The sequence below is a fragment of the Mercenaria mercenaria genome, chromosome 11 (assembly GCF_021730395.1).
Source record: "Mercenaria mercenaria strain notata chromosome 11, MADL_Memer_1, whole genome shotgun sequence".
Classification (NCBI taxonomy): domain Eukaryota; kingdom Metazoa; phylum Mollusca; class Bivalvia; order Venerida; family Veneridae; genus Mercenaria; species Mercenaria mercenaria.
Window position 1 is genome coordinate 39,591,865 of NC_069371.1, and position 11,407 is coordinate 39,603,271.

The window sequence follows — 11,407 nt, forward strand, 5'->3', positions numbered from 1 at the left end:
TGTAGTTCCGTAACCGCTGGTTATATTTAGGTGCGGTTTCCGACACATTGTAGAGCAATTTATTGAGAATACAATAATATATCAATTATAAAAATCGGCAAGTTCAAAGTAAAAATATAATCATTTTAGTGAGGTGTACTCAGGTATACTGGACTATTATTGCAATTTATTATTATTTATTATTGGGCATCTAGAGGTACAGCAGCAATTTGTGATGCGTTTGCGTTTGTTTTAAACTTTTTATTGCATTTTCAATTTTACAACTCAGCTAAAAAATCCAAACTCAAGATTGATTCCATCTGGAATGGGTGTTGAGAGCGATTAATCAACGTTGTAAGAACTAATTTCGCAATCGAAAATTAAGATACTAGTATCAACTTAAAATACAAGAATTTTTTAAACGATGATTATCGCGCCTGACAAAATTGCAGAGGCTTATTGTACTCGCCCTATCATTTTTCGACTAAAAATATACACACTCAATTTAAAACTGTTATAACATTTTTAATTTCAGTTTTCATATGTTTTTGTGAAGATCATGATTTCTTTTATCTGTTTAAACTGAAATTTAACTATAGTTCTAGTTGTTGAATAGTAGAATCAAGGAATTGCATATTACAATCTTAATATTTTGGACATGAAATTGTCCAGTATACCCGAATACACCTCACTAAAATGATTATACTTTTACTTTGAATCTACCAATTTTTATAATTTATAAAATATTGTGTTGCCAATAAATTGCTCTATAATGTGCCGAAAACCGCATCTAAAAATAACGAGCGGTTACGGAACTACATACGGAGTAACATTACATATTGAACGCCCCTCGTACCTTTAACATCATTGGAACGCAATATTGCTATGATCAATGTATTATCAATTAATAGTAAGGACTAAGCGGTTAACTTTACTCATTGTTTAGAGCTTTTGCCACTGTCGTGTTTGATTATCTTAATTTGACAAGATAGATATAAAACATATTGCCAGATTTCAGTATATATATGACGCGATCCGTTTCCATTGCCAGTTTTGAGTTGTGGGTAATTGTAGATACATTTTTAAATCATTATTAGCTTGACTATTCAAAGAATAGGTAGATCTTTTGGACTCACTCATGCGTTGGCGTCTCGATTTGTTTCAGGTTTTAATATGTAAGCTGGTATCTCAGTAACCACTTGTAGGAATGAACTGAAACTTCACACACTTATTTACGGTGATAAACTGACTTACAGGATCCATAATTCTGTTTTGCTCTTTTTTAGCTCACCAGAGCCAAAGGCTCAGGGTGAGCTATTCTGATCAGTCACCGTCCGGCGTCCGTCGTCCGTTGTCCGTCGTCCGTAAACTTTTACTTTAAATGACATCTCCTCATAAACCGCTAGGCCAATTTCATCCAAACTTCACAGGAATGTTCCTTGGGTGAAGCTCTACAAAAATTGTTCAAAGAATTGAATTCCATGCAGAACTCTGGTTGCCATGGCAACAGAACAGAAAGGAAAAACTTTAAAAATCTTCTTCTCAAAAACCAGAAGGCCTAGAGCTTAGATATTTGGTGTGAAGCATTGCCTAGTGGACCTCTACCAAATTTGTTCAAATCATAACCCCGGGGTCAAAATTGACCCCGCCCCAGGGGTCACTTGATTTTACATAGGAGAATCTTAAAAAATCTTCTTCTCAAAAACCAGAAGCCCTAGAGCTTAGATATCTGACATGTAGCATTGCCTAGTGGGTCTCTACTAAAGTTGTTCAAATCATGACCCCGGGGTCAAAATTGACCCCGCCCCAGGGGTCACTTGATATTACATAGGAAAATCTTCAAAATTTTTATAAAAATAAACCAGAAGGCCTAGATCTTAGATATTTGACATGTAGGATTGCCTAGTGGACCTCTACAAAGTTTATTCAAATCATGACCCCCAGGTCAAAATTGACCCTGCCCCAGGGGTCACTTGATGTTACATAGGAAAATCTTCAAAAAAATTCTAAAAATAAATCAGAAGGCCTAGATCTTAGATATTTGACAAATAGCATTGACTAGTAGACTTCTACAAAAAAATTTCAAATCATGACCCCCGGGGTCAAATTGACCCTGCCCCATGGGGTTATTTGATTGTACATAGAAAAATCTTCAAAATTTTCTAAAAATAAACCAGAAGGCCTAGATCTTAGATATTTGACATGTAGCATTGTCTAGTAGACTTCTACAAAATTTATTCAAATCATGACCCACGGGATCAAAATTGACCCCGCCCCAGGGGTCACTTGATTTTATATAGGAAACTCTTCAAAAAATTTCTAAAAATAAACCAGAAGGCCTAGATCTTAGATATTTGACATGTAGCATTGCCTAGTGGACCTCTACAAAATTTATTCAAATCATGACCCCTGGGTCAAAATTGACCCCGCCCCATGGGGTTACTTGATTGTACATAGAAAAATCTTCAAAATTTTCTAAAAATAAACCAGAAGGCTTAGATCTTAGATATTTGACATGTAGCATTGCCTAGTGGACCTCTACAAAATTTGTTCAAATCATGACCCACGAGTTCAAAATTGACCCCGCCCCAGGGGTCACTTGATTTTACATAGGAAAATCTTCAAAATTTTTCTAAAAATAAACCAGAAGGCCTAGAGCTTAGATATTTGTCATGTAGCATTGCCTAGTAGAGCTCTACAAAATGTGTTCAAATCATGATCCCCGGGGTCAAAATTGACCCCGCCCAAGGGGTCACTTGATTTTACATAGGAAAATCTTCAAAATTTTTCTAAAAATAAACCGGAAGGCCTAGATCTTAGATATTTGACATGTAGCATTGCCTAGTGGACTTCTACAAAATTTGTTCAAATCTTGACCCCCCCCCCACCAGGGTCAAATTGACCCCACCCCAGGGGTTACTTGATCGTACATAGGGAAATCTTCATAAATTTTCTAAAAATAAACCAGAAGGCCTAGATCTTAGATATTTGACATGTAGCATTGCCTAGTAGACCTCTACAAAATTGTTCAAATCATGACCCACGGGATCAAAATTGCCCCGCCCCAGGGGTCACTTGATTTTATATAGGAAAATCTTCAGAAAATTTCTAAAAATAAACCAGAAGCCTAGATCTTAGATATTGACATGTAGCATTGCTAGTGGACCTCTACAAAATTTATTCAAATCATGACCCTGGGTCAAATTGAACCCCGCCCATGGGTTACTTGATGTCAACTAGAAAAAATCTTCAATTTTCTAAAAATAAACCAGATGGCTTAGATCATAGAATATTTGAAATGTAGCATTGCCTATGGACCTCTACAAATTTGTTCAAATCATTACCACGACATCAAAATTGACCCCGCCCCCAGGGTCACTGTGATTTTACACATGGAAAATCTTCAAAAATTTCTAAAATATAAAGAGAAAGCCTAGATGCTTAGATATTTGTCATGTAGCATTGCCTAGTAGAGCTCTACAAAATGTGTTCAAATCATTGAACCCCGGGGTCAAAATTGACCCCGCCAAGGGTCACTTGATTTTACATAGGAAAATTCTTCAATAATTTTTCTAAAAATAAACCGGAAGGCCTAGATCTTAGATATTTGACATGTAGCATTGCTAGTGGACTTCTACAAAATTTGTTCAAATCTTGACCCCCCCCCCCCCCCCCCAGGGTCAAATTGACCCCACCCCATGGGTTACTTGATCGTACATAGGGAAATCTTCATAAATAATCTAAAAATAAACCAGAAGGCCTAGATCTTAGATATTTGACATGTAGCATTGCCTAGTAGACCTCTACAAAATTTGTTCAAATCATGACCCACGGGATCAAAATTGACCCCGCCCCAGGGGTCACTTGATTTTATATAGGAAAATCTTCAGAAAATTTCTAAAAATAAACCAGAAGGCCTAGATCTTAGATATTTGACATGTAGCATTGCCTAGTGGACCTCTACAAAATTTATTCAAATCATGACCCCTGGGTCAAAATTGACCCCGCCCCATGGGGTTACTTGATTGTACATAGAAAAATCTTCAAAATTTTCTAAAAATAAACCAGATGGCTTAGATCTTAGATATTTGACATGTAGCATTGCCTAGTGGACCTCTACAAAATTTGTTCAAATCATGACCCACGAAATCAAAATTGACCCCGCCCCAGGGGTCACTTGATTTTACATAGGAAAATCTTCAAAAATTTTCTAAAAATAAACCAGAAGGCCTAGAGCTTAGATATTTGTCATGTAGCATTGCCTAGTAGAGCTCTACAAAATGTGTTCAAATCATGACCCCCGGGGTCAAAATTGACCCCGCCCAAGGGGTCACTTGATTTTACATAGGAAAATCTTCAAAATTTTTCTAAAAATAAACCGGAAGGCCTAGATCTTAGATATTTGACATGTAGCATTGCCTAGTGGACTTCTACAAAATTTGTTCAAATCTTGACCCCACCCCCACCAGGGTCAAATTGACCCCACCCCAGGGGTTACTTGATCGTACATAGGGAAATCTTCATAAATTTGCTAAAAATAAACCAGAAGGCCTAGATCTTAGATATTTGATATGTAACATTTCCTAGTAGACTTCTACAAACTTTGTTCAAATCATGACCCCCGTAGTAAAATTAGCCCCGCCCCAGGGGTTACTTGATTGTACATAGGAAAATCTTCCAAAAAATTTCTAAAAATCATTAGTTTGACATTTGATGCATATAGCTCATATTACTCTGGTGAGCGATCTAGGGTCATCATGACCCTCTTGTTACAAAGCTATGTCCCTTTTTCGACTTTTATATGTAAGCGGTATCCTAGTACTCACTGACGGGAATGGATTGAAACTTCACACACTTGTTCACTGTGATGATCTGACATGCATTGCATACGTTCCATTACTCTACTTTACATTTTATAAAATTTTCCCGTTTTTTCGACTTAGCAGTTTTTGGTTAAGTTTTTGTATGTAAGCTGTATTCTCAGTACAAACTAATGGGAATGGATTGAAACTTCACACACTTGTTCACTGTCATGATCTGACATGTTGTTCACTGTCATGATCTGACATGCTGTGCACACTTTCCATAACTCCAACTTTGCTTTTTAACAAAATTATGCCCATTTTTTGACTAAGCAGTTTTTGGTTAAGGTTTTTTATGTAAGCTTGTATCTCAGTACTTACTAAATTATGAGAAAGGAATGAAACTCTATACACTTGTCCATTGTCATGAGTTGATATTAATTGTACAGGTTCCACAACCCTGTTTAACAATTTTACAAAATAATGCCCCTTTTTCGACTTTTATTTCATTCAACTGACAAGGCTGTTGAAGTCGAGCGTTGCTGTCCTCCGGCAGCTCTTGTTATTCATTATGCTCTGTATATTTCTATAATTTTTTAATTAATTTTGTATATTTTCACAACGTTGCGAAAACTCTTTATTTAGACAGTTACGCAGTAGAAACAGTGTATTTCTTCAAATCACGCGCAAGAGTCACATGTACCAGTTGATATCTTTACGTTGTTCATTATTATAATTATTATCATCATTTTTTTTATTATTATTATTATCATATACCTCATTAATATAGCGATCGTTTCATATAAAATACAAAATATTAGATTTGTGTAGAAACAAATATGTACTCATTTTACGCTAAAAGTTTGGATGCTTTCAAACGATCATTGAAAACACACTTTTTTTTCACGGTCTATTGAAACTCACTTTGCACTGGAAAACAAGCTTTGCAATGGAAATTATTTCCTAATGTTAATTGTTCTTTAAAATATCTAGTACAATTAAAATGTAGAGTAAAACCTGATTCAGGCTAAATACCTTTTATTGTTGATATATTTTTTGTGTTGTATTGTATGTCCATATCATTCTGTGATATGTAGTTTGTACAGCGCTTTTGAACGTTTATTTTATAGATGAAAAGAGCGGTATAAAAATCTGATAAATAATAAAAATAATAATAATAATAATAATTCTTACTCATTACTGAAGTTGCGCAATGTTACCGCTGCAGAGCCCACTTTTCGAAACAAATCTAATCATTTATAATTAAAACATTTTTTCATGTCTTTACGAGTCAAGAAAATGAGAACATTTTTATTACAGTTTTATTAAAAGAATTGCAAATACATCAAATTATAAGGAAATCGTTCTGCTTGTTTTATGTGTAAGGTCAGTTGTCCACAATTTAAACACAATATAATATTTCGGGGCTACGACACTGGTATAACCATTATATCTGGTATGAAAAGCTTGACATAGATTGTGAACTTAGAACGATTTAAACGAAACAAATTTCTTTGATTTTAAATGCGTACATCTTTTCTGAACACAGATATTAGCTTATATTAATATTTCCTGAATTTTGTACCAATATCAAAGTGTAACAAAAGCGCATGACTCTTAAAAGAGAGAATTGTTTATTTTTTATCTACTGTTTGTTTTTTTTAATCAGATGGATTTTTCTAATCAAAGGAAATATACTTCTTATGGTATTTTAAAAGGTAAAATAGTGAAATTGTAGTACATTTTCTAGATTCATAACGTATTTGTTGTAGGTGGCAAGACACTTCCTGTTCGCATAATTTCACTACTACAGTGGAATGCAACACGCTGGCACATAGTGTATGTCAACAATCAGCGCTGCAAATTATAAGATCTCCCAGGTGATCTCGTAGTGATGTCAATCATTAATGTTAACTAGTTCAAGTGTACATTAAATTTTACAAAACAAATATAAATACTTTTAAATCTTAAGTATCCTTATACAGTGGGTGCTCAAATGTTTTCCTTTAGTTAGAATTAATTTCATTACTTTCAGAGTATAAAACAAAATCTATAAAAAAAATCCTTTGCAAGCATATAATGCAAACAAGCAAAGTAAAATCTGGTTTGTTGAAAATTTACTTTGAGAGGTTAATGAAATGAACAACACTCCTCTTGTCCCAATTCCAGCACCGTCTTGATAATTTCCTTTTGAAAATACCCCCCAAAAATGAATGTCGACCTTAATTGATATAGCTTGAAATACAATATTCACTATCCAATAGTTCACCATCCAATAGGAGAGGCTGTGTTACAAGAATACAACCCCCTCAAACGGTAAACTTACAGCAATATATATATCAGTTTCTTATTTTCCTTGCTAAATTCAATATGATATAGTTTTTGAAAAGAAACCGTTAGTTTTCGTCATGGGCTCACTATACCAAGAAGTAGAACATGAAGTGGTTGGAAACTCAATTCAAAAGAGGGACTGGTTGCAAACATTTTAAAATGGTAAATATTGTGTACAATTCCTCACTCGCGGTTGTTTTTCAATCAAATTAGTTGGATTGCATGTTATTTTGAATTCTACAAATACGCACATGCATCATTACTGTGTTCATGTTACACTCGATTCATTGTTGTCGTGTTGTATATTTTGAACTGGCGAAGTTATTATAGTACAAAATGATGATGAGTGTGTTTTGACAGTTGGTAGGTCCTTTTTGTTGCCTATTCGAAGGATCCTAAAATACAAAAAAGTAAATACTTGTGCATAATTTGATAACTGTTTAGCTCTGCGTATTATACTGATTAGTTTATACCCATATAAATCTTGTTCAATGAATTTCCGTTGTAAAATTTTGATAACTTAAGGTTTTCTCACAAAATTGTTTGAAATACGACTACTTCCGGTGACTTTGAATTCATATCAATTTATTTTTGCATAGTCTATTGCATAGTTTTATAACAGATTTTTACCCTTATATTGTGTCTGACGGAATAGCTGGAAGACTCACAGTTAATAAATAGAGAAAAGTGGAAACTTCACAGGTCGCTCAAGTCCCCTCAGCTTATTTGATATATTCTTCTGGCATGTTTACATTTAATGCTTTTTGTTAACGCTACTAGAGATTCGTGTAGCGGAGATAACTTATATCTACTCTGTCCCTTAAGACTTAGTTTGAAAGATGGGTGAAATTAAGAGTGAGTTGGCTTTGCACCATTAACCGAATTAAACTGCTCATTGGCGTCTCTACCTCTGACCGTTCCAAGCTCCCTGAACATTTGCATTAGTGAAGATTGTATATTCATATTATCATCCACATTTATATATTAATGAATTGTAGGCAGCTATTTTTGAGTTAGTCTGTACAAGTTCTGAAGCGATGTATAAAATGACTGATAGTTTTTAACCTTTAAGAACCAAATGTGTTTGCACAAAAAATAGTCATCTAACGATGAGGGTTTTGTCTCTGCTGATTCTGATTTTAGGATGCTTGATTAAGATTTATTCATGGTAAGTAATTTTAATAATACATTTGTTTCTTTTTGGCCAGTTTCCCTAGTAGAATCTACTAGGGCTCCTACCTACTTGTGAAACAATTAACCTTATCACCGTAGCAGTAAAATACCTGGCCCATGCAGAGTTATGGAGCCACAGGTCATCATGATAGTGATATTGTGCTGTATTATATCTGGATCATTTTGACATGCGCATGTTTTTACAGCATGTTTAAATGTTGGGTATCTAATCAAAAAAGAAGTTACTGTTTGTAAGTCAAGATTGTGGTAAATGAATTCTACATCCAAGATAAGTATATATGCGTTGTATTTTTAATCATGTAATGTTCTAATCATATATGAATATTTCGGACCCTTAAAGGGATTTCTTTTTTATTTTAAATGACTGACCCAAAACGGGATTGTTTAATACTACATTTATTCACTACGGATGATACAATTTTACTTATTTACAGTATAAATATTTAAAGGTATATATACATTATAGAACAAGCGCGCTATAAGCTAGACCGGTGACAGAGGGAGGTGTTTGGGATTGCATAAAATTATGAGGTCACTATGTTCAAGGAAGGTCACTTTTGCTAAACGAAGAAAAAAAAAACAGCTTAGTTTTCATTGATGTATTGAAATTAAACTTGGCCTATAAGTAGCCTATAGAAAAATCAAGGTTGGGATTTTATATGGTATCATTGGGGTCAAGTTAATGGTCAGCATAACTTAATTAATCTTTACACTTAGAAAAGTCCACTGTTGCACAGTGGTCTAGAGCGTTGAGACCAGAAGCTACTTTTTGGTCTGTGGAACGGAAGGGTGTCAGTTCAAATCCCACTGAGATCCATTTTTCCCTTTTTGTCATAAAAAGGTCATGTTAATGACATTTGGTCAAAGTAAAGGTCAGAGTTACTAGAGGTAGATTTTTCTCAATGTGATCATCAAAAATGTGCTTTCCGTTTTATAATTTTAGTTTGGACTTACTTATTGTCACCTAACTTTGCGTAGAGCTAGCATATCTAAAGAATTAGCTTTGGATGAACTTTGGGGTCACTGTTACTAAAAATAAAAAATAAAAAATGGATTTAGTTTGGGTACACTCATTGCCAGTAGACTTGGTGCATAGATAGCTTTTATTAAACACAAATGTTTTGAAATGTATTTGGGGCCGCTTGGGACAGGGTCAATGTAAAGTAACTAGAGATAAAAAATAGGGTCATAGTTAAAATGAAAATAGATTTTAGTGTTGTGGAACGGAATGGTGTCAGTCACAAGGTTTTTCCTTAATTTTTGATCGGATGACCCTGTTTGTGAGTGGTCATTGTCCGGCGTCCACCGTCGTCCGTCGTCCGTCAACATTCGCCATGTTAACACTCTAGAGGCCAGAGTTTTGACCCAATCTTTTTTGTTTGTTTGATGATCATTAGATCATGTTCGAAACTGGGTCATGTGGGGTCAACCTCTAGGTCAGTAGGCCAGATCAAAGGAAAATCTTGTTAACACTCCAGAGTTCACAGTTTAAGTTTGACACTCATTGCAATTAGTCAGAATATTTATTTTGATGACCTCTAGGTTAAGTTCGGATCTGGGTCATGCGGAGTCAAAAACTAGGTCACCTTGTTCCTAAATTTATGAACATTGTATAAAATAAATGCTGATAAATGCGTAAATTTACGCACTAAATGTATGTCTTTTTATACTCTATATTAAATATTTACGCAGTTTTTGAACATAATTGATGAAAACTAAGAGCGTAACAATTGGGGGTTTCAAGTGAAATTAGGGAGTCTGAATACAGATTCCCTTTTTTATAAAGCATTAAGTTTTATGTTATTTGCTATACTGTGTTTTGTCAATTAATCTTTTACTTAATACTTTTTATGAACTACATGTATAACAACGCGGCTGATATAAACGTCATTGTTTTATCTTTTCAGTGGTTATTGCTCATATCTAACGGCGTGCAGCGCATACTCCCATCGGAGTTGTGGATTATGGTATAAAACATTACTTCAACACAGTTATAAATAGAACGATTCGTATCAGTCGATATCAGATGGTTTAAGATTGGCTGCTATATATTTAAGTGAGTTAGAAAATACATAAGAAGACTTGGTAGACTACATTTAATTTTATAAGAAAATCGAAAAAAAATGTTTTTTTTTCTGCATACATTATCATCCAGCACAAACATCGTCTGTGCAATATATGGTGCCATTTAATATGCTGGTAATGATTAAGGGATAAGGAAAAGGGTAGAAATGTAAAACATTATCAAACATTACATAATATAACAGGGGATGGAAGAGGTGTGGGTACACGAGATATTATACATGCACTAAATACCGGTGCTGTAGTGGGTGGAGTGGACCCTCTTGCAACACCCGTAAGTTTTAACATTCTACTTTACTTTCGTAAAATGCAGTGTAAAATGCATAATGAGTAGAATATGTACTTTTAAATAAACGGCGTCACGTTGAATAACTGCACTTTCCCTTTGCATTCTGTATATGTATCAATAAATATACTTGAAAGCTGAGATGTCAAAGTTTAAATATATTTCTGAATTATTGAATTTTATTCACTATTCTAGCATAAAGCTGCTGTTTTTGTCACTTTTCGGGGGTGTTTTAACAGGAGAGAAAACGTGTGTGGAAAACGTTTGGTAACAGAGAGATTTTCGCGTTCACGTGCTGTTTAAACATCTTTTTTATACTTTCGCGTTCCGTGGCAAAGCATAAATGCGTGACGATCCCAAAACGGACAATTGAAAAGAAAATGATGTCAAAGTGTAAAAAAACAACTCGGATATTCCCGCGCATTTTATGGAAATTTAATGACGTTCAATGATAATGTATTCGTTTATTAGTTATTTTTCGCGTTTTACGTTAGAATAGCGTTAGCGCATGCTCATTGCGTGTTAAAACATCTTCAGACTCGGACTCGGGCACCAACCAATCTCTCGGGATTCTTCAGATGTTAAAACACGAAAAAACATGCGTTATCCCTACAGTGAGGTTAGACTTGACAAAATATAAACTGCTGCAGCAGAAGTATAAAGGAAAGCTTTCGATCTTATTATCTTATTGCTTTAGTGATATTGTTGAAACCTCTTTAAATAAACAGAAGAA